At 35.6% G+C, this 27,860-nt stretch overlaps 1 long non-coding RNA gene across 1 annotated transcript in view; it reads left to right on the top strand.

Moving 5' to 3' along the window:
* Positions 1 to 9,167: 9,167 nt before the first annotated feature.
* Positions 9,168 to 27,860, top strand: part of LOC150065491 (uncharacterized) — a 95,862-nt gene continuing 77,169 nt past the window's right edge. The window contains exon 1 of the long non-coding RNA XR_016534780.1: positions 9,168 to 9,255. This is a non-coding gene — a long non-coding RNA (uncharacterized LOC150065491). The remainder of the gene's footprint in view (positions 9,256 to 27,860) is intronic.

Here is a 27,860-nt window from a genome sequence, read left to right as displayed (position 1 = left end):
TGAAATACAGCAGAGAGAACACAGAGTGAACCGTGGAGATGCTAAATAATACTTATGCAGCACAGGGGCCTTGATTAGCAAAATGTTCCTTCAAATTCTGTTTGCAAAACTACTTTGTACATTAAAGGAAAGGCTGAAGTTTTATTTCTACTGTGAACCAAAAACCCTACTCAAACTATTGGTGGGATTTGTGTGCTATTCTTTTATTCACCGTGGCATCAAATAGAACTGTGACATGCTAGAATGATTCAGAATAAATTGTCTTTTACTTGCTTGATACAAGAAAGCTCTGAAGGGAAAGGTTGGTGACAAGGAATAATAGTTTGTTTCAAAAATTCTTCAAGAAGACAAGTTTATCTAATTTCTTTTTTGTGACAGTGGGTCTTGAACTTATTACCTTGTGGATGCAAGGCAAGGGCTTTAACAGTACCATATCTCCAGATCCCTTTATTGAATTTATATTCCAAGTAAGTTCTCTGTTTTTGTTCAAAGCATTCTGGACTTGATTATTTGATTATCTTTAACTAGTTTACAATACCTGTGTTGCCATTTAACAAAGCAGTTTATGAATAAAATGAATATTTTGACCAGTGTTAACTCTTTTAACATTCTCACCCTCCCCTACACATCCCTCCTCTCACTCCTTTTAATTTTGGAATAGTCTTGACTTTGTTTCCTATTTATGCTTTTTGCAAAGCTAGCATAAGAAGCATGCAACATTGTGCTCAGATTTTGATGGCACAAATGGGTCTCGAATTTTTTGTCTGGGACGTCCTCAAACTATTTACCTCCTGATTTCTGAATTGTGGGAAATATAAGTGTGAGACAGTTTACATCTGATAGTTTATGAAGATTTTAATAGTGTTTTATACATATTCAAAGTCTAAAAATGCCTTTTTTAATGTGAAATTGAAGGAGGCTAATAAAAATTGTTGCTACAAAGTTTCTTTTAATAATATTCTGTTCCAGTGGGCACTTTTGGAATCTAAGAACAATATTTTATATTCACAAAGTATGTGATCATCTCATTGGTCACTATTATGACACATAATAGTAATTCTTCATAGCTCTGAATGGTAATTCCTAGAATTATAGTTAAAGTGACTAAAAAGCTAGAAATCATGTCTCTGTCTATGAGTTGGTACAAAGCAATTGAACTTCTAGATCACATTTTCTTCACCTTTAATAAACCCTATAATTTCTATAGCCTGTAATTTAGGTTGAACATGTTCTGAATCAATCCAAGAATAATAATATTCAAAAAAAATTTGGTTGGTAAGTGTGTTACTCCTGTTCATATAACATGGAATCTGAAAAGTAAATGTAATGATGCATAACAAAATGCTAACAAGAATGGAGTAGTATGATCATATATGTGGACTTCCTTCTAATCCATAACTAGTAACTCAATTGAGAATATAAAATTTTCTCATTAACATAAATGACAAAAGCTCTCACCACAAATAATGGGCAGTAAATTTCACATGACATGCAAAAATAAATTATTACTCATCACATTTAATTTCAGATCAATAAAATACAGAAGCACAATTCTGTCATTCAAATCTTTAAAAAATCATGTATAAAAATTTCATCTATGTCATAACGATATTATGGATGCTAATAGAGAATAATGAATTTTGCTTTTCTTCAGAGTGGCATATGGTGTGGTCTTTAATCATGCAGAATTTATGTGTGTGTGTGTGTGTGTGTGTCTGTGTGTCTGTGTCTGAATGAGAGCAAGAATGTGAGATTCTTAGGGAAGCACCAATTGTTGGTATTTTTATTAAGAAGTTTGTTGTTTTTATTTTATTAAAATATTTAAGAATTTCCCATGATCTCAATAATATATTTTACCTCCCCCCCCACAGACCTACAAAAACATTCTGGTTACAAGTGAAGATATAGGAATATCCTATTCTCTTGCTTCTATGGACAGATAAGAAATACTCAATGATTATTTTTCCCCAGTGACATGTACAAGTTTAAGCACATGAATATTTCCCAATGTCAATCCCAAGATATGTAAACTGCACAAATGAGAAAAATAGACACTTAATTGTCTCCCTTCAATTGCCTGTTCAGCCTACACTGGGGAAGGATTGGTCTTTTTGGAGCCATAAAAACAGTATGGTGTCTAGTTACCATCCCAGAAGGGAGTCAGAGACTATTAACCGAGGAGCAAGTCTGGAACATTTTTTAACATCCTCAAGTTTGCAATGTGTCATATATCTGTCTGTTTTTCAATAAAACTAATGCCCTGAATGTTTGATTCCATGAGCATCAAGGGAGGGACTAGAAAGCCTGTCTCTCTACACAGCTAAACATGAAGGATAACTCACAGGGGATGTGTTAGTAGTGAGAAATGCAATGAGAAGAGGAAAGTCATCTGGGATGCTAGAGATTGTAAGGAAAGCTCAGGCAGTCAACTGTGTGACTTTATAGAAATTGCATACCATATATTATTCAAAATGTGTAATTAAGCTTAATTCAGTGCTATGTTAGAAAGGAAGGTTTTGAATTAGAATGCTCCACTTTTCCATCCAGTTTTGCAAGAGAATTTACACACTCTAGTTTGCATCAAAGCAATGCAACTGAATCTTACCTAATTTCCTCCAGCACAAACAAATCAACTTGATCGGTGGAAGAACAATGATAAAAGTGTTTTGCTAGAAGAAAGATGAAGGAAATCCTACCAGTGTCTGATGCCATCAGCTGTGAGATAAAAGCTCCACTTTAAAAGGAAACCTAATAGTCTGTCTTTGCACATATACACAGTGGAGACAATTTACAAAATCTTACAACTTACAGAGATGAAAGCTATGTCAATAGATTGAAAGCTTTGTTGTCATTGTTTTATTTTCATTTCTAAGTTGATGTGACACTAGGAATTATGATCACTAGGGTAGGTGACCTAATCAAGAAGAGAGACCTCAGCTTGCTAGTGTGAAGTGGGTACCAGCTTACAAAACAGCGTTCATGGAGGGCTGCTCCTTTTTCTAGGTGAGTCATCATTCTGTTCTCATCTCAGATGACCTTTTTCCAAAACAACTCAAGAGAATGTAACCAAGAACACTTGAAGAACCTGAATGTCAATCACTTGATGTTGCACACTGATTCAAAAGAGATTATCATTTTAATCAATGGAGAATCTCCAGTAAGTATGATGCCCATGAGAGACCAAGTGGAGAGAATGACACACTTCATAGTTGGTGTTTGGTTTCAATGTATAATATGTTGACAATTAAGTTAGTCTAGGTGAGTGCAAATGTGTTTTGTTCATGCCTGTAAATTGTCTCAAGGTTTCTTAAAATTCTAGCAAACGGGACGAAAACTCGCTTGTCATCAGAGCAAAAAAGCATTGCTGATATTTATGCCAGACTTATTTTCTTCAAAATACTTGATGCATACTTCTATTAGAATCATGCACAATTTTCATAAGATAGGTGCATTACTTCTCACACATTGATACCCCTCCTCATGTATTTTCCCCCAATTTTGTTCCCCCAGTCCCCTCCCTTGAGCAGGAGCTAAACATTTATCAAACAAAAGTAATAAAAATTTATTAGGAGAAGGGAAAGGGAATAACAAAATTGTGAGACAAAGGACAAAGGATGAACCAATGCAACTGTGATACTCACAAGACACTATGCTGGAAATGGGAAAAAGAGAATCATGGGGGAGGGAAAATGAGTGAAAACAAAGGAAGGGGTTATATTGTCTAACAAGAAAATTACTAATTATCTTACTGTGTAATTGTAAGTCCTCTGTACAGCCCCCTTACAATTAAGTTAAATTAAAAATCTAAATGACAAAACTAGTAATATGGTTATATTAAAAGGTAAACGTTGTATATACTATATCATTTAATTGATGAACAGAAAAAGCATGATCACTTTCACAGCAACAAATTAAAAGTAGCCCTAATGTTTACAAATATGAGAAAAAATGTATTATATCAATGTACTGTAATATTTTACTTAAACATACTGGATGAATTTAATCCCAAAGTATCATTTTATTTTATTGCCAGTCCTGGGCCTTGAACTCAGGGCCTGGGCTCTGTCCTTGGGTTTTCTTGAGGCTAGAGCTCTACCACTTGACCCATAGCACCATTTCTGTCTTTTTGCTATGTATGTGGTATCGAGGAATTGAACTTGAGTCTTCGTGCATGCTAGATAGGCAAGCACTCTACCACTAGGCCAAACTCCCAGCCCTCAAAGTATCATTTTAAATATAACAGTATTGACTGGAAGTGACATGTACAATATAAACGCATTTAAAGGTATAAGATTAGCTCAATGATTTCTTGCTTGAATCTGATGTCTACCTATCTTCTCATTTATTTACTTTTCATCTCAGAAATATGTGGATCCTCACTGGGTTGTTACCTATGAAGTCATACATATATACATTATATATAATAAATATATGTGTATCTCTATATGCATGTATACAAATATCTTACATATCCTACTTATGAGTATATATTATATCAATATAATATTATACATAGAAAATATATTCTTTATAGAGGATAAATTAATCACCAAAAAAAATCCAGAAATGGAGCTGTGGCTCAAGAGGTAGAGCACTAGCTTTGCCAGCAGAAGCTCAGAGACAGTGCCCAGTCTATAAGTGCAAACCAGCTAACGAGCGAATACCCTCAGCCTTCCTCCATACACACACACCTGTCCAGCCTATGAAGAAGATGGCAGTTTAAAAAAGGCAAAATTATAGGACAGAGGTAATTGTGATTGTGTGTGTGATTTAAGAACCTGGATTAGGATAAATTACAACGGTAAATAGTTATAGACAAAGTTTGATCATTAGCACCACTGCCTCTCTTGCATTCTAGGTAATAGAATATTGTACTTGAATTAAGGTACTAGCTGACAACATCCTTTGGGACTCCAGAAAACAAAACCTGCTTAAAAAAAGGTGTCTTATATCCCTTGTTTCTCACGTTTGTTTCATGATAGACCATCCAGTGGAGCAGTTTCAGCAAACAGAGATGATGTATCTGGGTGCTTCTGGCAAATCCCATGACTTCTACAGCTGCCCTTCTCTCCCTTCTATCTGAGGCTGCTGATATGAGGGCCATTCCACAAAGAATGAGATACAGGGACCTGGACAGACAATTCTATCCCCTTCCTTTGCTCATATATAAAATATGACATGTTCTTCACTTCACTATAGACATAAGGGACAGTGAAAAAGATAACTACCATGTCACAAGTTCAAACCAAGCTTCTCTTCATCATTTATTTCAAATGTATCTGCACAGGGTCACATTATACTAGCTCCACTGTAACACATTTTATTTAAATGTTTACTGTGTTGCTATTATAATTTCCTGGTTTGGCTTTCAAATGCATACTGCTTGACAGAAACCTTTACTTCCACATGAATATGATTCTGTATGAATCTTTCATTGTGATGTTTAATGTCAATTAAATGTTCAGGAAAATTAAAGCATTTTGGATATTTGCATAAAAAGAGAATGCATGGGCCTGCATACAAATGTTCCTTCTTTCCTTTTAAGAAACATTTTTCTAAATTGCAAAAATGCGTTTTGCTGATTTATTCTAAAAAATTTGAATTAATTCTTTACAACCACTGGCACGATCTTGCATTTCAAACATTATTAAATATTTTTAATGCTGAAAATGATTTCCGTTTTTTCCAATTAAAATTGGAGTTGAATCAAAAAGCTACATATCATATTTAAAGTTTATGATTATTCAAACAAATGAATTATTAGCAATCTATTTAATTGCATGCATAATTTATATAAAAATGGTTAGAAATATTTCTAGACATTGCTTAAATGCTTTCAGACTTTTGTGGTTATTTTGTAATAACTATTTTCTGTTGGAAAATATTGTTATTTAATGTAGAACTATATTATTTAAGTTTATTATATATACCAGGATTAATAGTATTCCCCTCAGAACTTGAAATCACTAAGATTTATACAAACTGGTTAGCACTTTGGCTTTTTTCCTTATAAGGCCAGAGTAATTTGAGAACTCTTGATACAATGGCTAGTACAACACTTTTTGCTCTTTTAACCACCTTGATAAGTTGTTCTTATCAATTTGATACATTCTTTTATTTTCCATTTTTTATTGTAATTAATAGAAGGGTCACATTATATTCACCAGATAGAAGGCATATTACTTCACATAGATTGATACCCTTTCTCATGTCTTGGTTAGCAATTTGATATATTCTTATGAGAAGGATTTTGTAGGCCTGTTCACAAGACCATGATGGATAAGAATCATTTACCTTGATTATTCTGGGCATCTATGATATTATGATACATACTTAATACATCTTAACAAAATATCCACAGCCTTACTGAGTAGACAGAATTAGTGTGTGTGTGTGTGTGTGTGTGTGTGTGTGTGTGTGTGTGTGTGTTTGTGTTTGTATGTTGTCATGATTAGATCAGAACTCAGAGCCTTGTTGCATTGGGTAGCTAGGTACTCTACCACTTGAGCCACACACATTTTTCTTTAGTTTATTTCCAGATAGGTTCACAAATTTTCACCCAAATCTGACCTTGAACTGTGACCTTCTTAGTTCGTATCCCCACATAGCTGACATATTGTTATGTCCCTTCCAGTACAGCTTGATTTTTGAGATAGAGTTTCCCCATCTCTTTGGCCAAGAACAGACTTGACCTGTGATGATGATGATGATGATGATGATGATGATGATGATGATGATGATGATGATTGCCAATCCTGGGGCTGGAACTCAAGATCTGGGCACTATCCTTGAACACATCTTGCTCAACTAATGCTCTGCCTCTTGAGCCACAGCTCCACTTCTGGCCTTTTCTGTGTATATGGTAGCAAGGAATCAAATCTAGGGCTTCTTGAATGCAAGGCAAGCATTCTACCACTAGACTTCACTCCTAGTCAATGAATTGTAGTTTTTATAGCTGTACTTCTTACAGAGGTAGAATTTACAGACATTCCCTACTATGTTTGACTATGTTTGGTCTGGGGAAGTTTTTTTAAACTGGAGAAAAAAACTAGAATGTGTCCATTCTTTTTTTTCTTTTTTTTTTTTTTGCCAGTCTTGGGCTTGGGCTCAGGGTCTGAGCACTGTCCTTGGACTTTCTCAAGGCTAGAGCTCTACCACTTAAGCCTCAGCACCACTTCTGGCTTTTTTTTCTATGTATGTGGTACCGAGGAATCGAACCCAGGTATTCATGCATGCTAGGCAAGCACTCTACCACTATGCCAAACTCCCGGGCCAGAATGTGTCCATTCTTAATTTAACAACTAACACAAGCATTCCTCTATTAGTCAGATAGAACCCCAGATAGTGAGTATGGTTGATATTATGTGGCACTGAAGTAAACATTTCCCTTTGATCTTTCAGCAAGCAATCTGTGGTTTTCCTTTAGGTATGAATAAACTTACTCATTAATACAAATACTTTGGTCCAAAGAGGTGGGGATATATCCTAATTAATAACTGACAATACTTAAGGAATTTCTAATTTCTTTTTTAAAAATAACTAGGGTTATTTTTCCAAAGGAAAGTATCAGGATAATTGGGGATTATTCCACCAGCAAATTTTGACATGATCATTTGTGATTTTCATGAGAGATCTAAGTGAAAATATAATAAGATGGCTCTTTTACTTCTCACAGATGATATTTCAGGGCAAGAATTGGTTCACTAAAATGATCAATTCAGTCATAAAAAATAACCAGAATGAAATGCTTCTTCTTGACCATATCCACTAAATGGATTTCCATGACTACAGAAGTTCAAACCGATGGGAAACAATCAAGGGTTATAGAGAGGATTTATCTACAATGATAGAATAAAATAAATAATTCTGTAAAATTAACTATCTCTGTTTGATGTAATAGAGGAGTCCAGAATGCCTCTGCCTTAAACTCATTATATGTTTCTTATGAGTGTTTGGTTATGCATGTGTTTATCTGAACTTAATTCTTCTTTTATTTGGTAATGATTCTTGATAGTCACAAGTATCAATTTGCACCCTTGGAGATTGAAAATAATTCTGTTAAGGGCCCTCCTTTGTCTAGACTGATCCTCTAGAGGCATTTGAGAAGCAAAATTCCGTGACTAGAAGCTGCAATGCTTTAATTTGTACCAACACATGGTATCAGAGATCATGAAAGCAATGTTTGCAGCCAATTAAACTTGCTACAAGCTAATGAAAACTGCCCAGAGAATTTCTCTTTGTAAATTAAAGACACGCAACAAAGATTGTCACCCGACTTGCTTTCTACTGGTTTTGTAGGGCATTCATAATTTTGGTTAGCAATAACTGTGAAGGGTTTACATGTGTGAAGGACAAATCACAGAGGGCATTGAGCTGAGCCAGCCTTTAGTGAAGCTGCTACCGAAGTTCCAATGCTCATTCCAAATATCTTCAAACTCATTAGGTTTATAAAATTGAGTTGCAAATCTCTGGAAAACATGGTTTATTAAGAGATGGCTAGAGCTTCCCTTTTCTAGCTGGGCAGAGGCCCTGCAAGGACACCATATCGTGCCCCAGGAGAATGCTGGCACATCTGCCAGCAGCCCAAGCCAGAATCAAGAAGTGCTTCTGAGTGTGAATGTATTATTAAAAATATTATTTTTGGACAGATGATCTTGGACATTTTCTTCAATATTTGCATCTTCCTAGATGCTGTCTTAGCCGTCTCTGATTTAGAATTGTTGAGCTAAAGCTTGATGGCAACTGATGGACTCTCCTTCTATGCACAAATGCCAAATATCCCAGCGCCTGACATTTTCCATTGTAGCCCATTGTTCTTTCTCAAGTAGCACATCTTTCATTGTGTTTCATGCATTGGGAGAGAACAGCCATTGGAAGAGGAGTTTGCTTAGTTTGGGCTTTCTTCCTTCCTATATTTTGCCTGTCCAAGTATGAAGACCAACAAAAGAGTTCCAGAAAACACTACCTTGGCTTCCAGAGGGTTAAGACAGATGGAGAGGTCCAGAAAACACTAGACTGGGAGGACAAAGTCCCTGAAGCAGCTAGGCTTAAAGCCATGGAGCCCAAGTCCAAGGCAGGTCAGATGCCAGGATTTCAAAGGTCATGTAAAGATCAGCCAAAAACAAATTCCAGTAGAAGCCAGTTCAGGTGTCAGCAGATTTCTCACAGAGAGCTCAGGGAATGCTTTAGCTCTGGAATATGTCTGTGTCAGCCTTATCCACATTAAAAGAGTTGGAGGAAGAAGAGGCCACAAAGGTAACTGAATGATACCATTCGAGAAAGAGAAGAAATGTTAAAGGCAGAATGTTTTGTTTGCTTTAGGAATAAGCAAGTCCTGTCTCTGTGCTTATTTCTGTATTCTTAGATTAGGATTATCAAAAGAAATTCTCTTGAAGATAAAAAGTTACAATGAATCAATTGTACATCTTATCTAAGGGCAAATGATTTTGCTGTTGATGTTCACCTAAGGATGTTACTAAGGAATATTTGAATATATGTAAATATATTTAACAGAAAATCTTCGCTAAAAAGTGTATAGTTCTTTGATATTTGCTATAAATATTTTCAGCTACATTTGCCATGCTGTAGATCCTAGAAATATGAGTTTCTTAAACTGAATATTGCAGATGGCACTAAGCAATGTCATAAAAAATTGTAATACAAAAAAGGAAGGAAAGGAAGAAAAATAGAAGGGAAGAAAGGAAGGAAGGAAAATGGAAAAGAAGAATGGAGCAAGGAAGGAAAGGAAAGAGAAATAAGAGGAAGTATACAAAGCAAACAAATAAGGAAAGAAGGAGTGAAAGATGAGGAAAAGAAAGAACAAATAAAAAACAAACAAAAGAAAAGAAAAGAGCAAAACAGACCATATAGGAAGAGAATAGCAGCATTTGACTATGAGCAAACAATACACACTTGCAAGACCTCAGTTTAGCTATGTCAAGGAAAACTTACTATAAACTCTATGTAGTTATAAAAAATAGCTGTTTTCATAAGATGAAACTGTGAAAAAATGTACTTGTTTATCCTCAAAAATATTTCTCTAAAATTCCCCATTTTAAGAGTTAGCCAGGGGAATAATGTCATTTTATTGGTCATGATAGGACTAACAGTACTCTGGTTTTTCATTGGCTCTGACCCAAGCCGGGAATTTCCTAGATAAGCTAAGCTTGTCCTTGAATCAAAGACATTACATAAATTGTAGCTTGGAATGTTTACGTTTCCTTTTGTATTCAGTGACCTCAGAACTTTTTCTGTATGGTTCTATCACAACACTTGAATGGTTTTTTTTTCTTTTGTTTTGTCTTATTAGTGAAAACCAATAACATGTTAATTATATAATTAAAAATATGACAAGAAGAAATAATAAATAATGGCAAAAAATGAACTCATTTACCAAAGGCATAAACAGATATGAGTGCCTTAGGACAAGAAAACAAAAGCCATTAATGAACATTTCATAGGAAGCAAATTATAATTTGCAGAAGGTATGCATAGAGCTCTCATTCTTTATCTCCTGACAGCAGAGAACAGTAGAAAGCCTTCTGGTAGGCTGGCATACTGCCTCCACCAGGCCTCACCGTGGTCGAGTGATCCCTTCCCAGCAAGCCGTGCCTTAATGCATGTCATAGGGGAAGCAAATCTACTTTATATTTAGAGGCTGTCCTCTAAAGAAAGAAGCAAATGTGGAAGGCTCTAATCAGACCTTGAAAGTATTTCACAAAACCTATTTTAGTCTCTAAAGGAGGTCCTTGGTAAACTTGATATTTATATGTATCAAATACAACATAGGGACATCTTTGGGTTTCCTTATTTTTTTAAGTAGTTTTATTTTATAAACTGATTGTTGGACAAAAGGAATACAATTTAACTTGCCCAATTATATGCCCAATTCTTCTTGATCAGAATCACTCCTTTCAGTCATTGTCACTCATCTGATGTGTTTCTTATTCCCTCCAGACACATTTTTATTATTTCCATTTTCATCATCAGGTATGCAAATTGAGTATTCTGACTCTTTGTACACTGTCTTAAGGTAGGTTTTGTTTTGTTGTTTGTGCCAATACTAGGGCTTGAACACAGGAGCTGGGAGCGATCCCTTAGCTTTTCTGCCCAAGACTAGTGCTCTACCCCTTAAAAAATGACTCCACTTTCAGCTTTTTGGGGGATAACTGGACATAAGAATCTCAAAAGTCTTTTCTGCCCAGGATAGTTTTGAACCATGATCTCAGAGCTTATCCTCTTGAGTAGGTAGGATTACAAGCATGAGACACTGGCATCCTTCTGTATTTTATTAAAATAAACATATAAACCTGATAAACTGAAAAATTTTATATACACATCCTTATCAAAAATGAAGTGCCCATGCCCTTAGCATTATGGAAGAGAAAGTGAAATTTGCACTGATAATTATTCTGTTAGACATTTTATATGTATTATTTTTATAATCATGATAATATTATATAAAGCAGTTCTGTATACTCATGCTAGAGGTGATTATATCCTACTCTCTGATAATGTTTCATAGAAAGAACAAAATGGTTATACAGCTTAAACATTGTAGACATAGAGTTCAGTGCAAGTCAGAACCCACACTCCAGCCTCTTTCTAGGAGCCTTATAAATGTAAAAGCCAAAAACAATTCTCACATATTATCTAATAATGGCAACATGGCACCTCCTCCTTGGCAACCTTGCCTGAAGCTTTGAAATAAACCTTTCCAACAATAGTTATGAGCTGGCTTTCATTGTTCAAACATAATTAACTCCAAAATCATAATTACTATAATAAAGCCAGCTGGGGAAAGGAAGACTTAAACTTACTTAAATTCAGTATGTACGTATAAGCAATCCTCTCCTGGCATACCCTCTCTTGCTCTGTCTCCTCTAACTTCCCCTCTCTCTCTCTCTCTCTCTCTCTCTCTCTCTCTCTCTCTCTCTCTCTCTGTCTCTCTCTCTCTCTCTCTCTCTCTCTCTCTCTCTCTCTCTGTCTCTCTCTCTGTCTCTCTCTCTCTGTCTCTCTCTGTCTCTCTCTCTGTCTCTCTCTCTGTCTCTCTCTGTCTCTCTCTCTCTCTCTCTGTCTCTCTCTCTCTCTCTCTCTCTCTCTCTCTCTCTCTCTCTCTCTCTCTCTCTCTCTCTCTCTCTCTCTCTCTCTCTCTCTCTCTGCCTCTCTGCCTCTCTGCCTCTCTCTGTCTCTCCTTTCTCTTTCTCTCTCTCTTTCTCTCCCCCCTCCCCCGCTCTTCTCTCCCCTCTTCTGCTAAGCTACAAAAGTGAACACCTACAGGAAATACTTCAGTAATAAAAAGGATAGGTGAATAAACTGCAGTATTTTCAATGGATTTGTTGAAACAAACTATTGAAGAAATGGAAGGGCTATAGCATGGATAGATTAAAGTATACAAGGGAAATGATAAAAAAGTAAAGTAGTCCATATGTAAAATTAAGGTTGTCTATCTGTTTTATAACCTAATTGAAGATTTTATGACTGTTTTGATGATGTAAATAGATTATTTGGCTTTGGACATAGATTTTTTTTTAATACTACTACACGTTCACATCTAACTATAGTCTTCATCTGGAAGAACAGTGCTCAGAACTCAAGTGCTAATTGTTTTCCAAATAATTGTAAATAAGAAATAATGACAATCAAAAGGAATTTAATGCTCTGGTAATTCATTAATTTTTCAGGATATTTTAAGGATTTTTAGTAAACAGATCAGAGGGATTTCTTTCATATCATAGGTTGAGGGTTATATATTTGTGAAGGCGTTAGTTGTAATGACAGTAAGCTTTAAGAAGTAGATATAGATTACTGAAACAGACGATAATAAACAAAGGGTGAGCCTTGAAGAAAGCTAAAAATGAACCTATGGTGGCACAAAATGGTTGAGCTCTAGCCCTGAGCAAAGGAGCCCAAGCCTTGAGTTCAAGTTCCAAGTTCCATAATGGAAGAAAGCTGGGAGGAGGAGGGAGAAGGAGGAGGAGGAGAGAGAAGGAGGAGGAGGAGGAGAGAGAAGGAGGAGGAGGAGGAGGAGGAGGAGGATGAGGAGGAGGAGGAGGAGGAGGAAGAAGAATAGGAAGGGGAGGAACAGAAGGGATGGAGGGGAGGGGGCAGGGAAGGGGAGGAGTAGGGAGTAGGAGAGGGGTAGGTAAACTTCTTATGATAAAGAGTCATAGAGCTGTAGGTCAGTAGTATTAGAAATGACAAAGGAAAAAACAAATGATTGAAACAACAACATTATACCGGCTAAGATTGTGGCTGGGTTCCATTCCTGGGTATCACATACATACACAGAAAAATGCCAGAAATGGTGCTTTGGCTCAAGTGGTAGAACAGTGCTTGCCTGTCAATGCCCAAAGGCAGTCCTCAGGCTCTTAGTTCAAGCCCCAGGACTGCACAAAGCAAAAAAATAAACAAACAAACAAAAAACAGAATCAGTAATGCCCTATACTAGGAATACAAGATATACTATGTCAAATAATTCTATGATTATTTTGAATGAGTTGACAAATGGAAGAAGTAACATTTCAGAAGTATCACACATTGAATTATTTGTTGAATAAAAGCAAGCCCTAACATAAAAGTCTAAAAAAGTAACAATGACCATTTTATGCTGTCATTTTGTTGATTCACTAATCTTTCACATAAAGCCATAGACCCAAGAATATATTCAAATTCTCCTTCAAATCTTAATATTAAACTTTTTAAATGAATTCAATACACTCTAACCAAGCATTCAGAAGTTTGGTGACTACAATGGCAAGAAAAGAAAAAGAAAAAAAACCCTAACAATTGTTTACTGATTTCAAGGGTGCAAAATCATAATTGAACAAACATTTCTCACATTAAAATATATTTTACAAATCCCTTAGACTGAAATGATTAAGACAGGGATGTACATAAGGGAAAGTTAAGTTACATGTGATATATGAAGGCCACATATATGTACTTAAATATAAAAATATAAATATTATATACAGGAATTATATTCATATTAAGTAAAAAGAGTAACAATGCAGCTTTTAGAAAAAATATTGGCAATCATGCCATATCTCCATTTTGAATCAAGTTTGAAAGCCTCAGATATTGATGTTTTGATATTCGATTTCATGGCTTCAGGAATCAGAATTAGAAGGTTCTAGCTACACAATCTCTTAGCACAACATGAGAAAATCATATGTCGATAATATAGTTATTATTTTTAAAGTTGGAATAATAAAAATATAATTATTTTTCCTCTGTTTCCCTTTGGGATGGGTTTATTGATCCTTCCTATGTCATGAAATTGAATGCCTCTCTTTGTGATTGTGTGTGTGTGTGTGTGTGTGTTTGTGTTTCCAGATATCTGTGTATCTATTTATAGTAGTTAAAACCTTTTTCTATTTTCTTAATTTGTGAAATTCAAAAATAATCAAAAATTTAATCCATTGATTAAATACATGTTAAATAATGTGCATAGCACCATGCAGATCTACAAAGAAATTCCTTGCAATGAAATTAAAAGCAGTCAATGTTTCAAAATAGAAATAAGACACATTTTCATTGAAAACATGAGGAAGTAGAGAATTGAATATTTGGTCGATTTGGTAGATTTATGCACTGTTCTTCCTCCTAAATGTCATCTAATGTAAAACTTCTAGAAATTAACCTTTTCCTCATGTCTAGTTTGTGTGTGTAAATCAATGATTAAAGTGGTAAAAGAATAACAACATATTTGATTTGCTTATCCATCTTACATTTATTTAAACCTGGTAATATAACTATGGTCAAATAGTTTCCCTATTTTGACATTTAGGTTCTCAGTACATGAGCATTTGTCTATAGTACTTTTCATTATACTCTTCACTACATTGGATCCTTGTCAGATGGAGCTTTTGACTTGAATATTTTCCTGTCAACCTTCTACTTTATTTCTGCATTTATTATTTCTTTCTTATTTATTCATTCTTTCACAGTCCTGAGGCTTGAACTCAGGAACTGGTCACTGTCCTTGAGCTTTTCAAGGCTAACACTCAACCATTTGAGCCGCAGCACCACTTCTGAATTTTTCTGCATATGTGGTACCCAGTAATTGAACCCAGGGCTTTGTGTATGCTAGGCAAGAACTCTACCACTAGGCCACGCTTCTGGCCCACTGTCAAACATCACTTTAGGTGCTTCCTAACCGGATGCTCTAGTCTATTACCAAGCACTCTCTGCATTGAATAGATAACCAGGAATCTAAGGTAAACCATATCACTGCAATAGTAAGTTTGCTTTGGAAAAATGTTCAGATTTAAACTTCTTCCTCTAATGACAGGGTGAATAGTGAGAGAAAGAACTCTGATAAACATGAGCAAGACTATCTAACAATGATTTTTCAAGCCTGTTCTGATACACATGCCTACATATACCCACAGTAAAATATTCAGATTCTTTCTAGGATTTTTGGTCTTTCTCTACAAGCAATATGTAACTGAAGATGCACTTCAAGTGGTAAAGCACCAACCTAAATAAAAAACAACAGTAACAAAAAAATAAGAGTGTGAGGATCTGAACCCTCAGCCTAATATTGGTAGAGAGAAAGGAAAGTGGAGGACAGGGGAGGTTAGGGGAGTGGAGAGGGAAGAGAAGAGGAGAGGATAATTTATCACAAACAATTCAAATGTAAAATTAAAGCACAATGAAAGGGTCCTATTATGTGAAATTTATATGAGCCTACAGAATTAATCCAGTTTTAGAGTACCTCTCAAAAGCAATGGGTGAAAGTTTGATACCAAATTTAGTAATGATGGTTGTTTTTTTATTTAGGATCAATACTTTCAGCAACAAAAGAAAAGATACATAATTGGGAATATATCAAACTAATAACCTGTTTCACATTAATGGAGAATAATGAACTGAATGTTTTTTTAGATTTTTTTATTTTAATTAGTAAAAGGGTTACATGATATTTGCCAGATAAAAGGTACATTAATTCACATACATTGATACCTTTTCACATGTCTTGGTACCCGTTTCCCTCCCCCCCCACACCCCCCACCCGTCTTGGTTTTCCCCCCTTCCCTATCAAATTTCAAATATCCAAATACAAATAAATTCAATATATCAGATAACAAAGTGAGATACTATACCAATATGAGATAACCAAGGCACAGCAAAGGAGATGAGAGACAACATAGTACATTAAGGACAACAATCATTCATTATATGGCTTTTGTTTCACTATCCTGGAGGTCCTTTCAATTAGCTTCACATTATATGTCCTTATGTATCAAGATTGAACTGAATGTTTTAAAGGCGCTTAGGGATCAAGAGACAACATTTGAAAACCATTTATCAAATAATGAGTTTCTTTTAAAAAGATACAAAGAACACAATTCACTAGAAAAACATCTTTTTATTGAACTTAATGAAAAGATTTTCAAATAGTCAAAGGATTTGAGTAAATATTTTTCAAAAAATGAAAGAAAGAAAGAAAGGAAGGAAGGAAGGAAGGAAGGAAGGAAGGAAGGAAGGAAGGAAGGAAGGAAGGAAGAAATTCAAGTTGACCAACAGTGCTTAGTAAAGCCAATCCCCAGGGAAATGCATGAGGTATCATCTTAAATTTGTAAGAATAATGTCCACAATTTAATGTCACTCTGCTCCGTATTTTACTTGACCTCAACTTTTAATAAAAGTTCCATAATAGAGATTTGCAATAGAGCAAAACCTTGATACAAAAGGCCATAATGTAGGACGCTATTTAAAAAAAAGCTTTTGCTATTTAAAAAAAAAGAATTTATTTTGTGCCCATTTTGATCTCTGGTTATTTCATGGGAAATTTTTCATGCTTTGTCTTACCTTAACATACTACTCTAATTCATGTTGATATGTCACGTGTAGTTTGTTATGTATTGTCTCTTTTTGATTTCACAGCATCTATGAAAATGGAAGTCCTGGGTTTTTTTTGTGGGTCATGGGGCTTGAACTCAGCCTGTTCACTGTCCCTGAGCTCTTCAGCTCAAGGCTACCACCCTACCCCTGGGCCTGGGCACTTTTCCTGAGCTCTTCAGCTCAAGGGTACTGCCTTACCCTTGAGCCAAGCCCCACTTCACATTTTCTAGAGGTTAATTGGAGATAAGAGTTCAGGTCCTTTCGTGCCCAGGCTGGCTTTGAACCTTGATCCTCAGATCTCAGCCTCCTGAGAAGCTAGGATTACAGGTGTGAAACACTGTGCCCAGCTTGGAAGTTTTGTTTTTGTTTGGTTGTATTTTTCTACTGACTCACGGTGCCTCATTTTCTTTTATTGTTTTAATTAATTTTCATGTAAGTCATGTTTCTTTGAAACTTTCTCTGAAAGTTTTTTGAAACCTGGGTTAAAAGTCAATTTTTCCTGAGACTTTGTGATTTCTTTGCCATGCCCTCAGAAATATTACCAATATGGAAACAAATTTATATAGCTTTTTTAGCACTAGTTATTTGAACTTGGGGCTAAACTGGCATCTCCAGTCCTACTTGTTACTGGATATTTTTCAGAATGTGGTCCTGTTTTTTTTCCAGAGCATCCCTGATTCTGGTTTCTTTTAAGCTTCCAGTACTGCTTGGGGGTGAGGGAGTTGGGTGGGGGTTACTTGCACCCTTGTCTGAGTTCTTTCTGTGGAAATGGAGTCCCACAGAGTTTTCTTCTTGGGCTGGCCTTAGCTCACCATCCTCCCAGTCTCAGCCTCTTATGAATCCTGGGTGACAAACATGTGCCATTGTATTCAGCTGGAGTTAGAGGAGGGGGTTCTCCTGAACTTTTCTTCCCTAGGAAGCCTAAAGTAGAAATGTTCAAATTGTCAGCCTCCCAGAGAGCTAGAATAATAGGCATAAGCCAAAAGCCCCTCATCTGTGAAATTTCTAGTTAGACTTCCTGAGGTAAGCTTGAACAGAGGACAATATACTTCACCTTTACTGTCCTAGATCACAAGGTGTGTGTTTGTGTGTGAGGACTTGCTTGAATGTGTTACCTCTCAGACCCAGACTTCATGGCTATTGTGCTTGCATTTTCTTTTTGATGGGTTTCCATTTTCTTTTTGTCCCTGTTGGTTAGCTTTGCATCTAACTATGCTTGGAGAGTAATCCTCTAAGGCTATCATCAAAACCTTTGCAAGAAGCCATGGTTACAATACTTATTTTTGTTTCTGAAATCAACAGATCAGATACATATTAGATCCATCATTTTGTATTTGCCCAGCATTTTAGGTGGTTATCTCAAATTGAATGTAAGTGTAATTTCCCACAATGGCTACTGTTCTTTATCTATTGCAAAATTAGTGATTTACCAACTCTTTATTGGTATAATTTAACACGTTAAGATTTATCAATGAAAGGTCATTTCGCTGGCAATATTTGACAAGAAAACAAAAGCTATTTTGGAGAGGGGTTAGTTTCAATATTTAGAACAGATTTTTTCCCAAAAAGTGGTAGAAGTATCAATAAAACCTGTAATTATTTGATGTCTGAATGGTTTGCCTCTGGTATGAGTAATTTTATATTTAATGTGAGCATTTGAATTGTGTCAGCATTTGAAAATATGGCCTCAAACAAAAGACTATTTATTCCTGGTGAATAAAACCATACAATTATTTTGGGCCCTGAGGATGATCATGACGTTTTAGTTTTTACCTCTCAACAATATTCAGAGGTAGAAATTTTATTTGCAAAGTATTGCTAAAATACATTGATCATACATTTTCTTAAGATATCACCAGTTATATTTATTTCTCCATTAAAGACCCAAAATCTAATCAGTTGAAGCAATATGTCAAGCCAAAATTACAGTAAGAACTAGGTGAGTCTTAGTTTTAGAATCTGAACACATCCCATGTCATATGATCATAACCAACTAACTAACAGCTACAGTATACTGACTACAAGTTATTTTGCTGGAACTTTATAGACATTCAATAATCAGAAGAAATCTCTTGCAACAGAAACATTTCTATTTTATAGATGGGAAAAATTATGGTCTGTCGGGGTTTTTAGTCCTTTGTCCCTCATGACCTGCAAGAGGGATAGAGAGAACACCCCCCAAACAGGATGAGCCAAGAGAGGAAGGGTAGGCTGACAGCCCCCAGTCCTCCCTTGTCCGAGGTCAACTAAATGCAACAGGGAGACCCATCAAGGCAGGAACTCGTTTATTGAGGAAGTACAGTTAGCTAATATAGGATGCAGGAGCCAATCAGCACAAGGGTGGGCAGGGCAGTGGGTGGTAGGTAAAGAAGGGGAATCAGGTGCTGTCCAAGAGGGTGGAAGTGTTGGGGCCAGTCCCAGAGGTAGCCTTACTTTACATCACAAACAACAGTCAAGCCTTCCAACCAGGTGACAGGCAGTTTGGGTCCCAAAACCAGGAAATGAGCACTGGGCTGCAAGGTAGGCCTCCTTTTCTACAGCATAGATTTCTATTTCCCTGATGTGAGGTGCCCTACAATGGTCAGTCCATTAAGCAAATAAGCTGTGCATGAAATACTCACACACTCCTCAAGTTCAGAGGAAAACACCTTCCTAAAGGGATTGTCTCATCACTGTCATAACTGTATCAACAGGGAAATCTTTGTTCATGTATTAGCAGATTTTTCTTCTTGTCATTTGTATTTTTTTTTTGCCCGTCCTGGGCTTGAGCTCAGGGCCTGAGCACTGCCCTTGGACTTTCTCAAGGCTAGAGCTCTTCCACTTGAGCCTCAGCACCAGTTCCAGCTTTTTCTAGTATGTGGTACTGAGGAATCACACCTGGGCCTTTGTGTGTGCTAGGCAAGCACTCTACCACTAGGCCAAACTCCTGACCCCATCATTTGTATTTTTAATGTATACCTTTTATTTTGAACCCATATTTAATTTACAAGTTATTACTTCCATTATGAGGAAAGTAATGTTAATGTCATAACTGCAAGTATGAGTTTTGTCTTAGGACTGAATAAGATTAAATCCTGGCAACATCTCTGTGTCTTTTGGGGGGTAAATTACCTTATCATTCTGCCTTTATTTTCATTAGCACATAAATCATAATATCTATATCATGTTGATTTAAGATGACATGTAAAGGAATTCAGAAAGGGCTAAGTAACTTTCAGTAAGTTTCATATTAATCTCATAAACTGCCTCCAGTACTCATCTCTTATCTTAGTTGTTTTCCTGTGAGCGTGAGAGGGGTATGTGTGTGTGTGTGTGTGTGTGTGTGTGTGTGTGTGTGTGTGTGTGTTTTGGTGCTTGAATCAGAGCCTGGGTACTGCCCTTACCTTTTGTTCTCCAGACTACTTGAGCCACAGTTTTACTTCTAGCTTACTGGTAGTTAATTGGAGACAGGAATCTTGACTCTTCCTGCCTGGATTGGCTTCAAACAATGATTCTCAGATCTCAGCCTCCTGAAAATCTAGGATTGCAGACATGAGCCATCAATACCTGGCTTACTTGTAATGTCTAAACTAAAAATTCTATTTTTTGACCAAGTATTATAATATGGATTTTCTTATGTGCTGTTGTGACTAAAGAGGTGCTTCTTTATTTTACAGTGTTTACATAACTGACAAAGACAGATTTGTGAGCTCTAAAGTAGTAATATATTTGCACATTGTAATTTTGCCTTAAAATATCCTTTTATGTATTTAATGTGAAGAATCTATCAAACACTGAAATTGTTGTTTGACACCCTTTCTGAACATAACTGTCTGTTCTTAGGAACTGTAGAACTTACAGCTTTCCCAAATGGGCTGTGGAACAAGAGGAAGGCAGTTCTAGGATTGTTCCATTCCATCTTCCCACACCAATGCAAGAAGTGAGTGATTGACTCAATACTGATTGTGAAATTTACAAGATGTAAACATAATAAATTTAGTGACAGGATAGCTTACTCTTTTTTTTTAACAGAAGGTGAGGTTTTGCCCATTCTTTAAAAAACACCAATAAACTTTCTTACTTTTATGTGTTATGGCAAAATCTTGATCAGCAGACAGTAGACAGTGTGAATTGATATATCATTATGTTATTACTTGCTGTTTTAATATTCCTGGGTTTATATTTTTCACTATAGTTTTAGAACAAATGTATTGATTTCCTTTCTATTGTAAAGTACACCTGTATTGTTCAAGAATGAAATGCTTACTTACTTACTTTCCATGATTGAAGCTGTGTTTTTCAGAAAGAAAATACACACTAAGTACTTTGAGTGATTACATAGACATGGTAAGCCTGCAGTAAATATCAATAATTCATACTTTCCCTCTAGTTAGTAATAGAATTAGCGAACTGAGTCGAATAAATTTGCCATCTCTCAAAACTTAAACTGGACTTGAACCTCATCTGTTTTTGTTAAGTGGAAGCTGGATTATACATTTTAAAGCAGGAATATGTTCCATTTGGGATAAGTCTGCGAAAAAGAAAGTCCTTGTAATACACATTTCCTTCTAAATTAGAACACTTGAAATCCTCAGTGGCTAGAGAGAAGTTAAACTAAATACTGCTGTGGATAGAAAAGCAACTGGTGTGTACTGAATTATGGACTATTTGTATACAGTGAAGTAAATTCCAGCAAAGACTTACTGAAAATGGGTGGTATAGCACATTCTAATATTGGCACTTTTCTATGCTCATTCTGAGGAAGCTAACTTTGTATTTCTAAATTGCATTTAAATTCAGTGAACAGTGAACAATTGTTATGTGAAATTCTAGTAAATTAATCTTTCAAATGTATCCAAAACTCCTTAAAGATTCATGCTAGGAGAGAAAATAAGAATGTTAATTTCATTTTTTCCTACCTGAAGAAGGTAAATAAACTGCTTAAACAAAAGTTAATTTTTAGGTTTCATTTTTATGGCTGATATCACTTTCAAAACTGTTCTTGAAAGCACAAGCTAAACATTAATTGGATCCAAAGGGGTAACTACTCTCAGAGATATTTGAATGTAATATTTTCCCAAGTAAAGAACTGAGGGGAAAGTATTTAAGAAAAGTTTCCTATTAAAATATTATTCTAACCTGAAATCAGATTACAATGAGATTCAGAAATCTGATTTCAGGCTGAAGTGTATGCTTCTCTTCTTCTTGGGCACCAAATGCAATAGTAATAAGACAGCCCCAAGCGGACAAGCGTATGTCCAGGCTGGCAGTCCAGAAACCAATGAAGCATTTACTGTCTAGGAGATGGAAAGAAAAGTAGGACTGGTGACTCCGTGCCTACTTGTAAAGCCAGCGCCCCGTCAAAGGACAACAGGCAGAGAATGAATGTCAAGTCAGCACGTTGCTCTGAGCCAGAAAGCAGAAGAAGTTCAGGCATGTGAGGCGAGAGGTGCAGTTCTTTCATTCTGGACACTGCATTATCATCTCAAAGCCGATCTGAACTTGCTCTCTGGAGTGAAGAGGTGTTACAATGGTGAAGCTCACTGAACCAAGGGAGACTGCCTGCGGTAGCTCAAGTGTCTCTGTCCCTGAAACACCCCACAGGAGAGGATGGATGAGGCCTGGGCCACCCTGGCCTGCCCCTGGGGGAACTGGTGCCCAGAAGCCTCAGCACTGCCCAGGCTTCCATCACAGAAGCTTCTGTTTCATGTGATGCCTGCAGGAGAAATTTTTCAAAGGTTCTCAGTCCCCAAGCAGATCAAAGCAAACCAGCAAAATCACGGGGAGGAAACCCCACAGAGGTTTTTTGGTTGTTGTTGTTTTGTTTTTTCCAGGAATGCAGATCCTCACTGCCCCAGGAAAAGAAAGAGCTCATAGGACAGAGTGCAGAGGATTGAAAAGAGCAGTTTTGAAAGGAAGAACAATGGTGCTCAATGGTAAAGGTGGAAACAACAGCTTTAGTCATTTTCTGAGATGACACAGAGTAACTCAATGCTGTTTGGTGCCTGGAACCCTGGCAGCCTTCGTGGGCATTAAAAGAGTGCCATACAAGAAAAGAGGGTTGCAGAGAGCTGCACCAGAATCTGAGGACTATCTTCCTACATTCAAGACTGGTGGCATTTATCCAATACAGACTGATTTATCCAGTCACACTTCTTTCCTCCTCCTTACATGGTACCCTTTTGTTCTCAATGTGGAAAGCTCCACAAGGAATAAATGTTTTTTTATGCAAAAAATATTATTCTAGTTTTATTCATTCACTAAATACTAACTGGTGACCAGGGACTAAGAATTATTGGTAACATAATGAATGAAAAGACATTTAGTTACCACAGTTATTATGGTAGATCTGATGCATCTTTGAAAATAATTACTCAGAATAAATAATTTTAAAGCAAAATACAAGAATCAAGTAGTGGACACTTCATTGACAAAGAACTATAGAACTGGCGGGTAATGATGGGAGGAAAAATTGTTATAGAGCAAGGGACCCAATGACAGTGTTCAAAAACAAATATATCTTTACTTGACTTATGTCACTGAAACTCGTCTCCTTGTCACCTTTATCATAACACTTTTGAGTGAAAAAAAAAGAACCTAATAAATAATGGTGAAAATCTCTCCAATTCAAAGCCAACCTGAGCTACTGAGTGTAATTCTCTTCAAAAGAAAAAAAAAGTGGCATAAGTTCAAAAAGAAATCCTCCGAAAAAATAAATCAGAGAATTGTTTTGTGTCCTGGTTCACATGGTAATCCCAGCAAATTGGAAGACAGCAAATAAGAGGATTTCAACACTAGACCAACTGAAAAAAAAAAAAGAGAAGAAAAAGACTGTCAGAAAAAATAGATGGAGCAAAAAGGGATGAGAATGAGTTTCAAGTGGTTCCAGACTTTCTCAGAAAGCAAGGGGCATTGAGTTGAAACCACAGTACTGTAAAAAGAACACAAGAAAAATAGAAGAAACAGTGAGTAATTTTACTGGGCATATGAGAAGGATCCTTAATTATGGAAAAATACTTTCCAGATACTGCATAAAAGGATTCTCATGGATTTGAAGGGATGGAAAGGAGAACTTCAGGTGATGGAGAGATATGAAAATAATCTTTGATCTAGAAACAAAGCAAACATCAGAAAACTCAAAAGAGGCAAAGTTTCCAGAGTTAAGAAGATGGGGGAGAGAAGGGATATCAATGTTGGGGAAGTAATGTACTCACTACCTGAGGAATGTAGCTGTAACCCCTTTATACATTACCCCAACAATAAAATACAATTTAAAAAAAAACAGAAAAGTAAAACAAAAGAAAAGAAAAAAAAGAAGATAGAGGAGAAAAAGTCCAATTAAAGTTGGACTTTTCATGCACTAAGGGATACAAGTATGAGAACAGTAGCATCCTCATCCTCACCTCTACTATATTATCTCTAAAACTTAAGAAGAGTTTGACTTTAAGTGCTTTACCTTAAACTATGAACTCTGTAGCCATATATTCTGATTTATAAAAATGCTCAGTTTTAGATGTTTTCCATATCATGTTACTGAAATAACTCAGTAAATTTTCATTGGTTCTTATTTCTTACAATTTACCATTCTAATATACTTGTTTTTCTGTAATCTTGGGAAAAGAAGTCTTTCTTTCAAAGAGATCCATAACTTAAATTTCTAACATAGTTACTCAAATTTAGAAAATAACACCATTTTAACATCATATACACTTTAGAAAAGGAAAGGAACTTAAACCTAAAGTCTCCCAGAAGTCTTGTCATTGTTTCTATTTGAAAATGTGGTTTATATACACAATGAAATTCTATGCTGCCATTAGAAAAAAAAAATGACATTGCCCCATTCAAAAGGAAATGGAAAGACTTGGAAAAAAATCATATTAAGTGAAGCAAGCCAGACCCAAAGAAACATAAGCTCCATGATTTTCTTCATCTATAATAATTAGTATATGTCTAGGATAATACTAGCAGAAGCTCATAATAGTGCAATAGTTATTTACATACGAACATAAAAGATGATGCTAAGCACAATGAACTCCAAGGTATGGAAACAAGAGCCTTTTCTTTGTTTGTCTTTGTTTTTAATGGACTGTGTGAAGTTATTTCTGTTCTCTTTCAATTTTTTCTTTTGATTTATCCTCTGTAGTCACTGTATTTGTTTTTGGTCTCCTTTTCTTGTATATACATTTATCTGATTTAGGGAAGGGAAGGGGAACAACAAAATGGTGAAACAAAGAACAAAATGTGAACCAATGCAACAGTGATACTCACAAGACACTATAAAGGAACTGTCACCCCAACTCCCTGAGACGACAAACCTGCCTTGATGCCAGGTCTGGAATGATCAAAATTGCTTTCTTTTGTTTTCTTTCCTCTGGGATGAATGGGGAAAAGTAACTTTTGGCTTTGTCAAAGATAGAAATTAACAAGGATGGCTCTTGCCACTAATAACTTACAGGAAATGAAGTGTGAACTAAACTTTGGTCCAAAGGTAAATCTTGATTTTACAAGAAGTAGAGGGTAGAGGGATGCAAGCAAGGGATTAGGGAGAAAGAAAGAAGATAAAATCCACAAAGAATGAATTATTGACTGAAATGCAGCTAGACGCACTGTGGAAATAAATTGCACTGGGATTTTCTCACAAAGACTAAGAGACAAGACTCCTCTTCAGACATAGGCTAGAAAATACAGAAAGTGACTATAGTGAATTTTCCTAACATGTCATTTTGGCAGTGGTGGTTGGGTTATTAGAGGGATAAATCTAGGTTATCTAGAATTATATTAGTGTACGTAAAACAAAAACAAAAACTAACATTTAGAAAGAAGCTTAGGTATCATCAAGTAGGGCCAAGAGGAGCATGATTAGGGTTTAGGACAGAACACAACCCATCCAGAATGTAAAACATGTTTATCACATCATTATAGATCTTAGAGTACAGTTTTGAACTTCGTTATTGTCTATTGGCAATGTAGTCAATGCCACGAAAGATGTTTATTTTTATCCACTTTTTATCCTCCCCAAATTGTGTATTCACTATATACACATGTGGTTAGAAATGGAAAATTGTTGAGATAGATAAACTCTATTGTCACACAAAATAAAATATGCAAACTTCCAAAAAGAGCATTAAAAAATAAACTGGGCAATTCTAGCTTGTTAGGAGGCTGGTAGCAGAAAGATTGCAGCTCAGAACTAGCCCATATTGAAAAGTTTATGAGATCCAAACAAAATGAAAGCCAGGGAGGGGGGGGCCTGGCTCAAGTGGTAGTGTGCCGGCCAAATCAGAACAGTGACCTGAGTTCAACCCCCAGTACTGTCAATAATTAAATTAAAAGATTAAAATAATGAATATAAATCGGGCACAGTGTCTCATGCCTGTAATTCTAGCTACTCAGGAGGCTGAAAACTAAGGATTGTGGTTCAAAGCCAGACCTGGCACTAAAGTCCCTAAGACTCTTGTCTCCAATTAACCACCAGAAAACAGGAAGTAGTACTGTGGTTCAAGTTGTAGGGTGGTAGCCTTGAACTGAAGAGCTTAGGGAGAGTGCCCAGGCCCAGAGTTCAAGTACCATGACAAACCAAATATAGTAATAATAATAATAAATATAAAAATGAAAGTAAAACTAAGAAACTTTAATGGGTTCATTCTCGCTAAGATCTTCGACAATGCTGAAAGAGATTTAAGGTAAAAATCTGTGTATAGGCCTGACTGAATTCTAAACTCAGCCAGACTAGAGAAGGAAAAAATACTGGCTTTACTGAACCAAATTCAATATTGCATTGGCCATGTTACTTTACAGCAAAGCTGACAGACCATTATTTTACAGAAAGATAGCTATTTCCCCACTTTCCTCTATTGGAATGATTCTAGTTTTTGTTCCATTTTTAGATTTATTATTACATTTCATGATCTCATATCTTCTAAATAATGTTACAAAATTTTCTGGAACAAGCTAAAGGTTCTTTTCTACCACCAAACTCTCTCTATTACTTCATTACAGAAAAATTTCTTGTTTTCTGAATATTCACATATTTTCATTTGGATAATTTTTGCTCATGTCCTAATACATATTGTTTCTAATTTTTTAGTTTTATTTGCATATACAATACACTTTTAGATTAGATATACACGATATACATCGTGATCACTAAATATGATTTAACACACTAAACATTATATTAGGAGTACAATGTATATTACATAGTTATTTATCATTTATATTTTAAACAGTAATATATAAATATACATTATTGATGCATGCTCTATTATATATTAATGTATTATAATATATGATATGTAAACTATATTGGTTTATTAATATATACTATATAGTAGGTAATAAAATATAAATGTAGTAATATATAAGTATAAGATATTATACAATATACAATATTATATATATACATATGTATATTTGGTACTCGTGATTGAATCCAGGATATCATATTTGCTATGCAAGCATTTCGCCACGAGCTTCTAATGTACTAAAATCTGCTTGTGTTATATTATTAAAACTATTTTGTGTGGGGTATGAAGTGAATTACTCTACATTTCTTAAACAAATAGAGACTATGCAAAAGGAATTTCTAATATTGGTTTATGTCAAGACATTTAAAAATTTTTGTGTCACAACATTTTATGAAACCTATGATTAAAACCTAGGCAATGTCATACTTTGAAAATTAATGTTATGGAGATACTATTTAGTGCTTTTAATTCCAGCTAAGTAGATTTTAATATGAATTTACTGTACAACATCATCTCTATATCAAATAAGCTGATTAGTTATCCCAAGTGGCTATAAAGTATAGAAGCAAACAAAAGTTTACTACCCTGAGCATTTCCATTATAGATTTGATGAAACATAAACTTCAATTCTTGAAAGAATAATTGAAGAATTATAAGGCTACCCATATTCCCATATTTAGAATATAAACATTGGTTTGGTTAATTTAAATCTTGAATTTTAATTTTAATTTATTTAAACCATTTCTTCTTTTAATTCATTTTATTTATATTGGCATAGCTTAT

The sequence above is a fragment of the Megascapheus bottae genome, chromosome 3, assembly GCF_031878675.1.
Source record: "Megascapheus bottae isolate mThoBot1 chromosome 3, mThoBot2.hap1, whole genome shotgun sequence".
NCBI classification, from domain to species: Eukaryota; Metazoa; Chordata; class Mammalia; order Rodentia; family Geomyidae; genus Megascapheus; species Megascapheus bottae.
This window is presented reverse-complemented; position numbering and strand designations above follow the sequence as displayed.